This window comes from Oryctolagus cuniculus, chromosome 15, assembly GCF_964237555.1.
Source record: "Oryctolagus cuniculus chromosome 15, mOryCun1.1, whole genome shotgun sequence".
In the NCBI taxonomy this organism is placed as follows: domain Eukaryota; kingdom Metazoa; phylum Chordata; class Mammalia; order Lagomorpha; family Leporidae; genus Oryctolagus; species Oryctolagus cuniculus.
In genome coordinates, this window is record NC_091446.1 from 76517552 (window position 1) to 76530397 (window position 12846).

General features: G+C 50.7%; 1 protein-coding gene and 1 pseudogene across 1 annotated transcript in view; one reads left to right on the forward strand and one right to left on the reverse strand.

Annotated features, from left to right (window-relative positions):
- The window catches only part of LOC100350278 (glutamate receptor ionotropic, delta-1), a 328379-nt gene that overhangs the window by 150149 nt on the left and 165384 nt on the right, over positions 1 to 12846 (forward strand). The window lies entirely within an intron of this gene.
- LOC127488764 (hexokinase-1 pseudogene) lies at positions 1749 to 4253 on the reverse strand (annotated as a pseudogene).

Below are 12846 nucleotides of genomic sequence, written 5' to 3' on the forward strand. Positions count from 1 at the left end.
ATCTTGTGCAGGCATGGCATCACAAGTTAGTATGTGTTCACTTTGGTGCAAAACATAGAAATACATGCATGATTTTTTTCATAATATATGTTTTCCACCAATTTTTGAAGAACCCTCATATACTGGGTCTTGAAATAGTCATGTTGGGTTCCTGAACTAGGACCCCGACACGTCGAGATGCGCACCCCAAAGACTCAGATTCCAAACCAGTAGATGCAACACACAAGAGGATTTATTCAACGTCTGCGCAGACGGGCCCCTCAACAGCACAAAGCCATCCAAAGAAGAAGCCCCAAACAGTTGTTAATGAGCATTTTTAAAGGGAAAAACCACATAATTTACTTAATACACACAATTTACACGCTAATTGGAGGGTTTAAATGATACACACACAATTTACACACTGATTGGAGGATTTAAATGAGGGGGTTAGTGGAGGGAAAATTTTTCTGGCTATCACAGGAGTCACTTTAAGACTTTAGGGTGGGATATCTGCTGCTCACCAGAAGGTGCTCTGCAACTAGGAGTTATCACAAAGCCTCGAGGTGGGGTTCCTGCTGCTAACCACATCTCAAGTGACAGCTGGTGCCTAGGGCTCTTTCTAGGAACTAGCACACTAAGTAGGGCAAAGGTTACTTCTAAGAACTAACTCACTAAGTAGGACAAAGGTTACTTCATCTGGGCCGGAGGGGAATGGCTCTTCATCCCCCTCTTTTTCTTATGGGCAAATTTTAATCTTAAAATTTATGTGCTTCCTTTGTTCCAGAGGGGTTGGTACTGTTGGGTGAGTACTAGAGCTTGCACAGTAGACACCAGGCTTCGTATGAACTGGAGTAAACAGTTGAGGATGCACAGACCAAAGGTTAGAATCAGGAGGATAATGAGGGGGCCCATGATTGAGGATACAAGGGTGGTCAGCCAGGGTTTTGTGTTAAACCATCCTTCAAACCAGCCTTGTTGAGCCTCTCGTTCCCTACGCCTCTTGTCCAGCCTAGCTCTAAGTTTTGTCATGGAGTCTTCTATGACTCCTGAGTGGTCGACGTAAAAACAGCACTCCTCGCCTAGGGCTGCACAGAGGCCACCCTTCTCTAGGAAGAGTAGGTCAAGCCCTCTTCTGTTCTGAAGGACCACTTCGGACAGAGAAGTAAGAGATTCTTTTAGCCTGGTTATGGATTGTTCTAGGGCCTGAATGTCCTCATCAATGGCCCCTTTCAGTTCATTGTAGTATTGAGGACCTTTAACTAGGGCCGTTACCCCAGTCCCCACTCCCGCCAGACCTAATAGGACTGCCAAGGTTAGGGAGGCCGGCTCTCTGTGGAAACGGGTGGGATGTTTGTCATAGAACTCTTCTAGGGTGTTAGTCGGATGGTACATTATTGGGGACACCAGCCGCACCATAACGCAATAATCCTGGGTGGCATTAAGAACTGAGGGAGACACACAAGGAGTGAGTCCCATATTACAAGCCCACCAATTGCCGTAGCCCGGGCTAACATAAGCATAAGTTGCTAACTGTACACTGGGGATGGTGTTGTTACCTAGTTGGGCATGGGACGGGGGAAGGTTCCCCACACAGGTTCCCTGACCGGAGACCTGGGTCAAAGTGAGCCTGGGCTGCATTCTTTCCCATGGGCATTAAACACCTCTAGTAGCGTTGTAGGGTTCGGTGACTGCTATGCCTTCATAATATGGTGGACTGGAGGTCAGGCAAAGCCAGCAAGAGGAGGTCAGGTTGGGATTGTTATGATTAATAATGGAATAAGCCCCTTTTATGAGGTTGTTTAACCCAGCTGCTGGAGGATGGCCCGCACCTGGAGCAGCGCCAGCCGGTCGCTCTCGATCTGAGAGAGGAACTTGGTCTCAAAGATGCCCCTCGTCTTGAGTGGCTCGGAGACCTGCCCGCGGAAGAGGAAGCCCTTCTTGAAGTCGATGAGGATGTTGCAGACGATCTCCCCCAGGTACATGCCGCTGATCATCTTCTCGTACCTCTGCTTCCCAGCGTTTAGAGAATATTCGTCCACCAGTCGGTCATAGATGGTTCTGATGTCATCCAGACAACCGTTGTCACCAAAGGCGCCCCACTCCATGTTGATGCACATCTGCCCCTCGTTCCCCTCCAGCATCTCCACGTTCCTCATCTCCTCCATGTAGCAGGCATTGCAGCCCGTCCCTACAATAAGTCCAACCTCGCAGGTGGGCTCCTCGTATGCACAGGTCATCATGGTGCCCACCGTGTCATTGACCATGGCCACCACATCCAGGTCAAATTCCTCTCTCCTTTTGATGGCGTCCCTCAGTAAAGTGGCTACGTCATGGCCCACGCAGTCAGTTGCCTTGAAGCCTTTGGTCCAGGTGACCAAGATTCCCGCGTCCAGACTCGTCTGCTTGCAGGGGAACGAGAATGTGAAGCCCAGTGGCATCCGCGGGCCCTTGATTCCCATGTAGTCCAGGAAGTTGAAGATGCAGGAGATGATGTGGTCGAACAGCTCTTCCCCGGTGCCCTGCATGATCTCCAGAGGGATGGCATAGATCTTGTTTTGCATCTCCACTGTGTGCTTCTTCCCGCTACGGATTTTCACCAACAGGACGCGGAAGTTCGTTCCTCTGAGATCCAGGGCCAAGAAGTCACCGTTCTCGGTGCCGTCGGGGGTGCTGCGGACGAAGGAGGGCAGCATCTTGACCACGGCCTTGTCGTGCGTCTGCCTCCTCAGCCCCGCCTCCATCTCGGTCCGCATCCTCTTCTTCACCTCCAGCAGCATCTCCTTGGTGAGGCGGAAGTGGGCCAGGGTCTCCTCTATCTGCCGGTGCTGCTCAGCCAGGCGGTAGGCCACCGCCATCACCATGGCAGCCCCCTTGCTGCTGCCACTCTCCGACAGCAGGAAGCGCACATCGGAGTCAGGCACCAGGCGCCTCAGGGTCTTGTGGAAACGCCGGGAATACTGTGGGTGTGTCTTGTACAGAGAGCCGTCGACACCAACGGTGGTGTGTAGCCGGGGCGTGCCCTTGTTGTCCCGCAGGCGGTTCAAGATGGCGCCCAGCGTGGCAGCCGCCAGGTTGGCCGAGCGGAACGAGACAATGGTGCACACATGCTGAACGGAAATACAGTCATCGTCGGACGGCTCCACTCCCAGGCGGGTCAGGATCTCTTTGGCGTTGTGGAGGCCTTCCTTATTCTTTTTGATGGCTGACACGTCGCTGGTGTTGGACTTCCCTCGGGTGAGCAGCTCTGGGGTGATTCGCCCTTCGAACAAGAGGCCCTCTTTGGCCATCTTGACCTGGATCAGCCGGACCAGCTCCCCCATGTACATGCCACTGACCATCTTCTCGAACAGCTGCTTCCCCGGGTTGAGCAAGCCCCGGTCGATCTCCCTGTCAAACTCAGTACGGATGTCTTCCAGGGCGCCGTCGTTGCCGAAGGCCCCCCACTCCGTGTTGATGCACATCCTGCCCTCGTCACCCTCCACCAGGTCGATGTGCCTCAGCTCCTCCATGTAGCACGCGTTGGTGCCGGTGCCAATAATCAGGCCGACTTCACACTGCTGGTCGTCGTAGCCACATGTCATCATGGTCCCCACCGTGTCGTTCACCACAGCCACGATGTTGGCGTCATAGTCCCCTCGCTTTTTGATGGCTTTGTTCAGCAGCTTGACCACATCTGCCCCTTCCACGCCGCTCGCCTTGAATCGCTTTGTCCAGGTGATCAGGACAGCCTCGTCTATTTTTGATTGTCGGCAAGGGAACGAGAAGGTGAATCCCACGGGCAGTTTGTTGTCCTTGATGTTCCTTTTCTCCATGAAGTCTCCCAGGCATTCAGCAACATGATCGAAAAGCTGGCTCCCGCTGCCATGCACGATGTTCTCGGGGGTTTCGTAGGCCTCGGACTCCATGTGGACATTCTGCTTCTTCTCGTGATTCACTTGCACCCACAGAATCCGAAAGGAAGACCCCCCGAGATCCAGGGCGATGAAATCTCCCTTTTCGGAACCATCAGGAATGGACCTTACAAACGTTGGCAACATCTTGACTGTGGCTGTTGGGTTAAAATCCTGGGAGAGGCCATTCTTCATCTCCTTCTTGAAGCGAGTCATGATATCTACCAGAGTTTCATCGGAGAGCCGCATGGCGTAGAGATACTTGTCAATCTTCTTGATCTGGTCATCCTTGATCTCGGTGAAGTAGCAGGCCAGGAGCTGCGCGGCGATCATGCTGGCGGCCGGGCGTGCGGAGCGGCAGGTGGGCGGCCGGGCAAGCAGTGGTCCAGTTAGTGAAGGAGGTTTTGCTGTTAGAGGGGATGGTGCTTCCATTTGGCTGATGTTCAGAGGAGATGAGGCTTTTGCATGGGGCGCTACAGATGTATAAACTCCTCGGGTTGGGGTATTATGGCTTGGGGTGGTTGTTCAAGCCCGGACAGTTGCCCCTTTTTTTGCATTTTAATAGTGGGGGTCCTTGTTCTGCTAGGACCGGGTTGGGTCCTACTGGCACTGGGTTTGGGCTCTTTATGCTCAGCCAAATTGTAAAAATGAGACCCTTATCATGGCCATTTTGGTACAATCGGAGGCCCCATTGTTTACCTGCTACCCACTTTTGGTAGTTTTGTCCTGCTTCTGTGAAGGTTATGCTAAGGAGGTTACTTGTAGGACCCCCCCCCCCTTGGTGGGCCCCGCATAACCCTAATGAGATCCAGTTGGAAAAGGGTTTCTAGTACGTAGTTCCCGTGGTTTTGCAACCCCAAGCCTTGCAAAAGAATTGTTCTTCCCCGCCACAATTACGTTTGTAGGAGTCCTTTCTATCTCTCTGGGAGCACACATAAAAGTCATAGGTTTGGAGGGAGGCTCGAAAGTTGGGCTTGTTACATCCAGGCAGGTGGTGGAGCCTAGAAGGTCCCGGGATAATCCCCATTTTTAGACTAGTAGGTCCCGCATTAGTTTCCTCAAGGGAAAATTCCTCCGGGACTTCCCAATTTTCTGAGCCATCCGCCAGGTCACACAAGTCCGGGGTGAGGGGGGCCACCGTGTCCAGGAGGCGTGAGGTAGCTGCGGGACCATACAATGTTACCCGTGGCCGACACTATTTGCCAAGTTAGGTTTTGGGGGGCATGAGGAGCTTTGGCCGTCACAGTTGAGACAAGCAAGATTAAAAGCATTATGGGGTTTTTAAAAGTCTTAGCTTGAGAGGATTTTGAGTGCGCTGTAATTTCCATCGTGGTGACTCGCCCGAGGTCCCGTCGGTCTCCAGTGACGCTCGCTTGATGTGGGACGCGTGGATCCAGGCAGCGACTCCGTCCACCTTGAGAGCCATTGGAGTGGTCAGTAGCACAGTGTATGGGCCCTTCCAGCGTGGCTTGAGAGTGGCTCGAGAGTCTTGGACTGGTGCCTCTGGACGTAGACTGAGTCCCCGATCTGGAAAGGGTGAGGCACTGACGTGGTCTCGGTCCTGTAAGCTGCAGCCAGGGGCTTCCAAATTTGATTCTGTATGATATGGAGCGCCTTCAGTCGAGCCTGCAAGTTAGGCATATCAATAAAGGGATCTAATGCGGAGTCAAGGAGACTCGCGGCTGGAGGGGGTCCTCCGTACACTATTTCATATGGAGTTAGTCCATGGTTTACGGGGGTGTTTTGGGCCCAGAACAGAGCCAGGGGGAGGAGCTGGACCCAGTCTCTAGTGCCATTTTCTATACCCAATTTAGTTAAGGTCTCTTTAATTGTCCTATTCATTCGTTCTACCTGTCCTGAACTTTGGGATCTGTAAGTGCAATGTAATTTCCAATTTATCCCCAATGCCTTGGCCACCATCTGACTTACCTGGGAGACAAAAGCAGGTCCGTTATTGGATCCAATTACCTGAGGGAGACCAAACCGCGGGAAGATGTCTTCAATGATTTTTTTAACGACAATTTGGGCAGTCCCTCGCTTGGTAGGGAAAGCTTCCGTCCAGCCTGAGAAGGTGTCTACAAAAACTAGGAGATACTTGTTACCATACTTTCCTGGCTTAACCTCAGTGAAGTCCACTTCCAAACTGACTCCTGGTCCCTCTCCCCTGAGTCTTGCTCCTTTCAGCAGTTTGAGGCGCCCCACATTAACCTTGGCGCAGGGGACACAGGATTCAGTGACCTGTTGGACTAGAGCGTTAAGTTCTGGGATAAAGTAAGGTAGGATCTCTTGTTGTAAGAGCATTTTTAATTTTTTATGTCCTAGATGAGTCCATTTATGAAGTTGTGATAATAGTTCATGAGCCATTTCATGGGGCAGGACAACTTTGTCCTGATACGTCCAAACCTTTTTTTGTTCATCATAGTTCACCCCTAGACACTGGATTCTGTCCAAGTCTTGATCTGAATAGAGGAAGGGGGGTTGCTTGTGATCTGGCTCATGGTGGGCCTCTGCAGCACTTAGGTGTAGAACCTGCGGGCCTAACGCAGCCACTCTAGCAGCCTCGTCCGCCATTCTGTTTCCTTTTGCTACAAGGTCATTTCCTTGCTGGTGTCCTGGGCAGTGGATAATACTCAACTTTTTGGGTAGGAAAAGTGCCTTTAGGAGGTCTAAAATTTCAGTCTTATTTTTGATGTCTTTACCTGTTGAAGTTAGAAGGCCTCTCCTTCGGTAAATTTCCCCATGGATATGGGCCGTAGCAAACGCGTAGCAGCTGTCAGTATAAATGTTGATCTTTTTCCCGCTAGCCTGCTTGAGAGCCTGTGTAAGGGCCACAAGCTTGGCCTTTTGGGCCAAAGTTCCTGTGGGTAAAGCACTCGCCCATATTACGGAGTGTCCATCTACTATGGCTGCCCCCGCTCTCCGCTCACCATTATGCAGGAAGCTGCTCCCGTCCGTGTACCAAGTGTGCTCTGTGTCCGGCAATGGCAGGTCCATCAGGTCTTCCCGGGTGCCATGGGTCTCGGTCAGGATTTGGTGGCAGTCATGAGGCACCCAGGCGTCGGGCTCCATGTCCAGGAGCAGGGTTGCTGGGTTTAAGGGAGTAGCGGGCCCGAACTGAATCCATTCTGGATTGAGCAACATAGTTTGGTAGTGAGTCACTTGGGCGTTGGAGAGCCACCTATCCGGCGGCTGCCGAATAATGGAGTCAATGGCGTGGGGGGCCACCACGGTGAGGGTTTGTCCCAGAGTTAACTTATCTGCGTCCTTGACAAGGACTGCTACCACTGCCACCATGCACAAACACGGGGGCCATCCAGCGGCCACATTGTCCAGTTTTTTTGAGAAATAAGCCACTGGCCTCTTCCAAGGTCCCAGCTTCTGAACCAGGATGCCCTTCACTATTCCTTTCTGCTCATCGATGTACAGCGTGAAAGGCTTGGTCACATCAGGGAGGCTCAGGGCGGGGGCCGATAATAGGGCCTTCTTGATTCGATTAAATGCCCTTTGGTGCTCTGCTTCCCATAGGAAGGGGGTACTGGGTTTAGTAAGGGGGTACAGAGACGCTGCCAGTTCCGCAAATCCGGGTATCCATAACCGGCAGAAGCCCGCGCTTCTGAGAAACTCTTGCACCTGCCAGGCGCTCTTGGGTGGTGGAATTAGGGTAACTATCTGTTTTTGGCCCTCTGTTAGCCACCGCTGGCCACCTTCTAGTAAATATCCCAGGTAAGTCACCCATCTTTTGCACACTGCGCCTTTTTCGCGGATGCTCTGTACCCCAGTTTCCCTAGTTGGTTTAGCAGGGCCCCAGTACCTTTTAGGCAGTTTTGTTTAGTTTCCGCTGCCAAGACCAGGTCATCCATGTATTGCAGGAGGATTACACTGGGGTTGTTGACTCGGAAGTCTACCAGGTCCTGGTGCAGGGCCTCGTCGAACAGGGTGGGCAAATTTTTGAATCCTTGTGGTAATCTTGTCCAGGTGAGTTGCCCGGAGAATCCGGTCTCCGGGTCCTTCCACTCGAAGGCGAACAGGGTCTGGCTTATAGGACTAAGTCTTAGACAAAAGAATGCATCTTTAAGGTCTAACACCATATACCACTGATGACTCGGAGGCAGGGTACTTAACAGATTGTAAGGGTTAGGCACGGTGGGGTGTAGGTCTTCTGTCCTTCGGTTAACTTCCTGTAGGTCCTGTACTGGCCTATAATCCCCTGTGCCTGGTTTCTTGACTGGGAAGAGGCGGGTATTCCAAGGCGAGTGGCACGGTCTCAAAATGCCCAACTGCAACAGTCTCTTTATGTGGGGCCTGATGCCTTCTTTAGCCTCCTTGCTCATAGGATACTGTCGAATCGACACTGGGGTGGCAGAGGGCTTTAAGTTAATTATTAAGGGAGGTTGGTTGACTGCCAGTCCCACCCCTGCTGTTTCCGCTCACGCCTGAGGAAAGTCTGTTAACCACTTAGGTTCTAGAGGGGTTGCATTTACTGGGCCCTTTTCGAGCAGCCAATGTTCGTCCTCTAGGCGTACAGTCAGTATTTGAAGGGGCTGTCCTTGCGGTCTGTGGTTGAAATCCCCTTGTCATGGAAATGAATTTGAGCCCCCACCTTAGAAAGCAAATCTTGGCCCAGCAGGGGGTAGGGGCAGTCTGGCACTAATAGGAACAAAGGAGTCACTTGTCCGGTGTTTAAGTGAACCTTTCATTCAGTTGTCCACCTGTATAACTTTCCCCCAGTAGCTCCTTGGACCCAAGAAGTTTTAGAGCTTAGAGGCCCCCTGTCATCGGTTAGCACCGAATGTTGTGCCCCTGTATCTACCAGAAAGGTCACTGGATGCCCCCCTACATTGAGAGTTACCCTGGGCTCGGGGTGGGGGGTCTCCTGGCCCTGACTTTCCTATTTGTCTTCTTTTAGGGCTAGGACTGGAGCTGTTCTTTTTTTTAGTTTCTTGTGGTAGTTTGGGGCAGTCCTTGACCCAATGTCCCTTTTCTTTGCAGTAGGCACATTGGTCTCATTCTACTCGGGGCCTTCTTTTGTCTCCCAGGACCCTATTTTGACCTGGCTGTCCCTGTCCAGTACTTTGCACTACCGTGGCCAAGATTTTGGTCAGCTCCCGGCTTCGATTTTTGTCCTGTTTATCCTCTCTTTGCTCCTGTTCCTTACGTAATCTTTCCTCCCTTTCTTCCTGTGTTTCCCTTTTGTTAAAAATCTTTTCTGCCTCCTTTAATAGGTCCTGCAATTTATACCCCTGTAACCCTTCTAGCCACTGCAGTTTGCTTCGGATGTTGGGGGCCAGCTGTCCGATGAACGACATAATCACATCTGACTGTCGCTCATCAGCCAGAGGGTCAAAAGGGGTGTACATCCGATAAGCTTCCATTAATCATTCTAAAAAACCTGCTGGCGTTTCTTCCTGGCCCTGAACAACCGCACGTACCTTAGCCAAATTGGTGGGGCGCCTTCCTGCCCCTTTGAGACCCACTAGCAGAGTCTGGTGATAGAGATGGAGTCGCTCCCTACCGGCCACGGTGTTGTGGACCCAGTCCGGGCGAGTCAAGGGAAAGGCGTCTTCAATTTCGTTGGGCAGTTGAGTTGGTCTGCCATCAGCTTCCAGCACATTTTTGCGAGTTTCCAATATGACTCATTGCTTTTCCTCCGTGGTGAGGAGGGCCTGCAAAAGCTGCTGACAATCATCCCAGGTGGGTTGGTGAGTGAGTAAGATGGACTCAATTAGTCCGGTTAAAGCTTGAGGGTTCTGTGAAAAGGAGGGGTTGTGAGTTTTCCAATTGTACAAGTCAGAGGCAGAGAACGGCCAATACTGAATCTGACCGGTCACCGACCATAAAGGGTAAGCCTGTGAGGTCCAAACACTTTCTGGGCCTCCGGCCTGCTCCCTCCGTAGTCATAGGTGAGTAGGGAGTGGGGAGGTGGACTCCCCTGTCTCAGTGGAGCCGGGAGAGACTGGCTCAAGGCCCTGGGGTTCCCGGACTGGCTGTGGTAGGGCCTGAGGGGGGTATGGAGGGGGAGGCATCTTGGGCATCTGGAAGAACTGGCGGAGTCTTAGACTTAGGTTTAGGTGGTTCATTTAAAGGGAGAAGGGAAGAGGGAAGCAGCGGCATGGAAAGTGGGGGTGTGAGTGGGGTAGAGGAAGGCCAGGGAGCCGGACTCGGGGCTTTCACTCCCAATGGGGAAAGAAAAGGCTTAACCCATTTAGAGGGGTCTCGGGAGAGGTTTTCCCAGGTGATGATGTAGGGCACTTGGTCTGGATGGCCATCTGATCCTGGTTGGAAGATCTTTCTTTTGACCTACAAGATAGTAGTAAGGTTAAACGTGCCATCTCGCGGCCATCCGACCTCAAGGGACGGCCATTCATAAGTGCAGAAAGTTAGCCACTTCTTCTTGCACACTTCCACTGACTGGTTGCGTGCTCGTTCCGTGACCTCTTTCCAGTGTCCTAAAGTCAGACTTAAAGGGGTAGTTAGTTGTTGACCCATGGGTGTGGCAAGTGAATTGACAAGGTACAGAATACAGACTACACAAATGAACAGAACAAAACCCAAAAGCCGCACGGCATTTGATCAGCAGCAAACCGAAAGGAGTAGCTGTTTATGGCTAGACCCCCTGGGGAGGAGAGAAACTCGATCCCCCTCTCTCCCCTAAGGAACCCCTGGAGCGGCCTCCAGGGTGGGCCCAGGGGTCTCAGGGGTCTCAGGGTATGTCTGCCTCCCCCACTGGTCCACCAAACAATACAAACCCTGTACAGGTACAATTTTCAAAAAATCAAAACACGCAAACAGACACCACAACAACCATGTGGATGAGCTAGCTCTTACCTCCAACTGGTTTCTAGAATTGAGTCTGAGGGCATACGAATCCCGGACGAGCACCCATGAAATGTTGGGTTCCTGAACTAGGACCCCGACACGTCGAGATGCGCACCCCAAAGACTCAGATTCCAAACCAGTAGATGCAACACGCAAGAGGATTTATTCAACGTCTGCGCAGACGGGCCTCTCAACAGCACAAAGCCATCCAAAGAAGAAGCCCCAAACAGTTGTTAATGAGCATTTTTAAAGGGAAAAACCACATAATTTACTTAATACACACAATTTACACGCTAATTGGAGGGTTTAAATGATACACACACGATTTACACACTGATTGGAGGATTTAAATGAGGGGGTTAGTGGAGGGAAAATTTTTCTGGCTATCACAGGAGTCACTTTAAGACTTTAGGGTGGGATATCTGCTGCTCACCAGAAGGTGCTCTGCAACTAGGAGTTATCACAAAGCCTGGAGGCGGGGTTCCTGCTGCTAACCACATCTCAAGTGACAGCTGGTGCCTAGGGCTCTTTCTAGGAACTAGCACACTAAGTAGGGCAAAGGTTACTTCTAAGAACTAACTCACTAAGTAGGACAAGGTTACTTCATCTGGGGCAGAGAGGAGTGGCTCTTCAGTCATTAATGATGATATGATCTACCCAGTCTGGCAAGACATTCGGCAATAATTCATTCCATCTGTATCTCCACTTGTGAAAACCAGATTATGTATCCGTGTGTGACTGTTATAGTACTACGTGCACATATATAAGCCATAAGTAAGCTTGTGTTTATTGGTTTGAGATTGAGCATTCTTTCATGGAGGCATGTGGTAAGCTCCAAGACCTCCTGAACTTCAGATGTGGTCAGTCACAGCTTGACCTCTGGACTCTTCAGCTGGAGTGTGTCTCCAAGAGTGTGAGCTCAATGCCAGCCCTGGGATGTGTTTTCCACCAGTTCTAACTCATAAAGGGCCTCAGGGCTGGGATTGTGTGTACTTTGGTCTTGTACCAATTACAAGGATCGTAAAGATACACTCAAGGGACACATTGGCTCTTTCTGCAGTTTGTCTATTCTAAGCTTCATTAAAGAATGTGGATCAAGGAAAGTCCATTTGGGGGAGGCTAGTGTGTCTCTGTCCTGGCTTCTCAGAGCAGGCTGCCCAGAGTAAGCATGGGGACGATCACTGTCAGCTAGCCCCTGGGCTTGCATAGCAGCATGACTTTATTTAAAATTATACTTCAGTTTCACATTTTAGAAGCGAGACAAGCTCATAACAAAGCTTTAAAAAGGCATTGAGTGATAATGACAATTCTGTAATAATTTCATTTTTTAAGGATCTCTCTCTCCCTCTCTCCCCCCTTTCTCTCTTTCTCTCTGTTATATATCCCCATATTGCTATATATACTATATACATGTACATATATAGGATTAAATATGATATGGCTGTAGTAAGATTATATTTATATTTTGTATCTTTTAAAAATCATGTAATCTCTCCTTTTCCCTATATGGCCCCAAAGACACTATGGACATGGACCTCTATAATTTTTTTGGTCCCGTGTTTTACTCTTCCAGATAACAAAAGGCACCAGACTGAGCACCTAGTACCATGTGGACTTGCTGGTGTCACGGGGCCATCTTAGTGGGAGTGACAACAGGTCTGATTTAACTGGCCTTCCTTATTTTGAATACAATGCTTCCCTTCTAGTGTCCCCTCTGTCTTCTGCACAGACTTTCCAGACTCTCCCACAGACCTGCCCCAAGGCAGAGCTTCTTAGGGCCAACTTCGCTCTGAGTATCTGCTTCCTTCATTTGCATGTTGCTTGTCTCCTTTATAATATCACTGCTGAGAGAAGGGGGCCCGTAACCTGGGCAACCAGAAGAGGTGTCTTTGCAATTCAGAGGTGTCTTTGAATTCAGAATTGGCCTGGGATTTCTGTTGCATTTTGTTGGATCCTTGTACATTCTTGGCTCTCTTCTCTCTTGAGATTACAAGAAGGTAAGCACCAAGAATCTCCCCTCAGCTCATTGCCTTCCTTCCCCCAAGCCTCTTCTCCACCCAGCAACACATAGCACATGCTGCTTCTACCAACGGAACCATTCTGCAGCAGTTACAAATTCCCCTCCTGATGATCACCACTCAAGGTGTAGAGCCTTGAC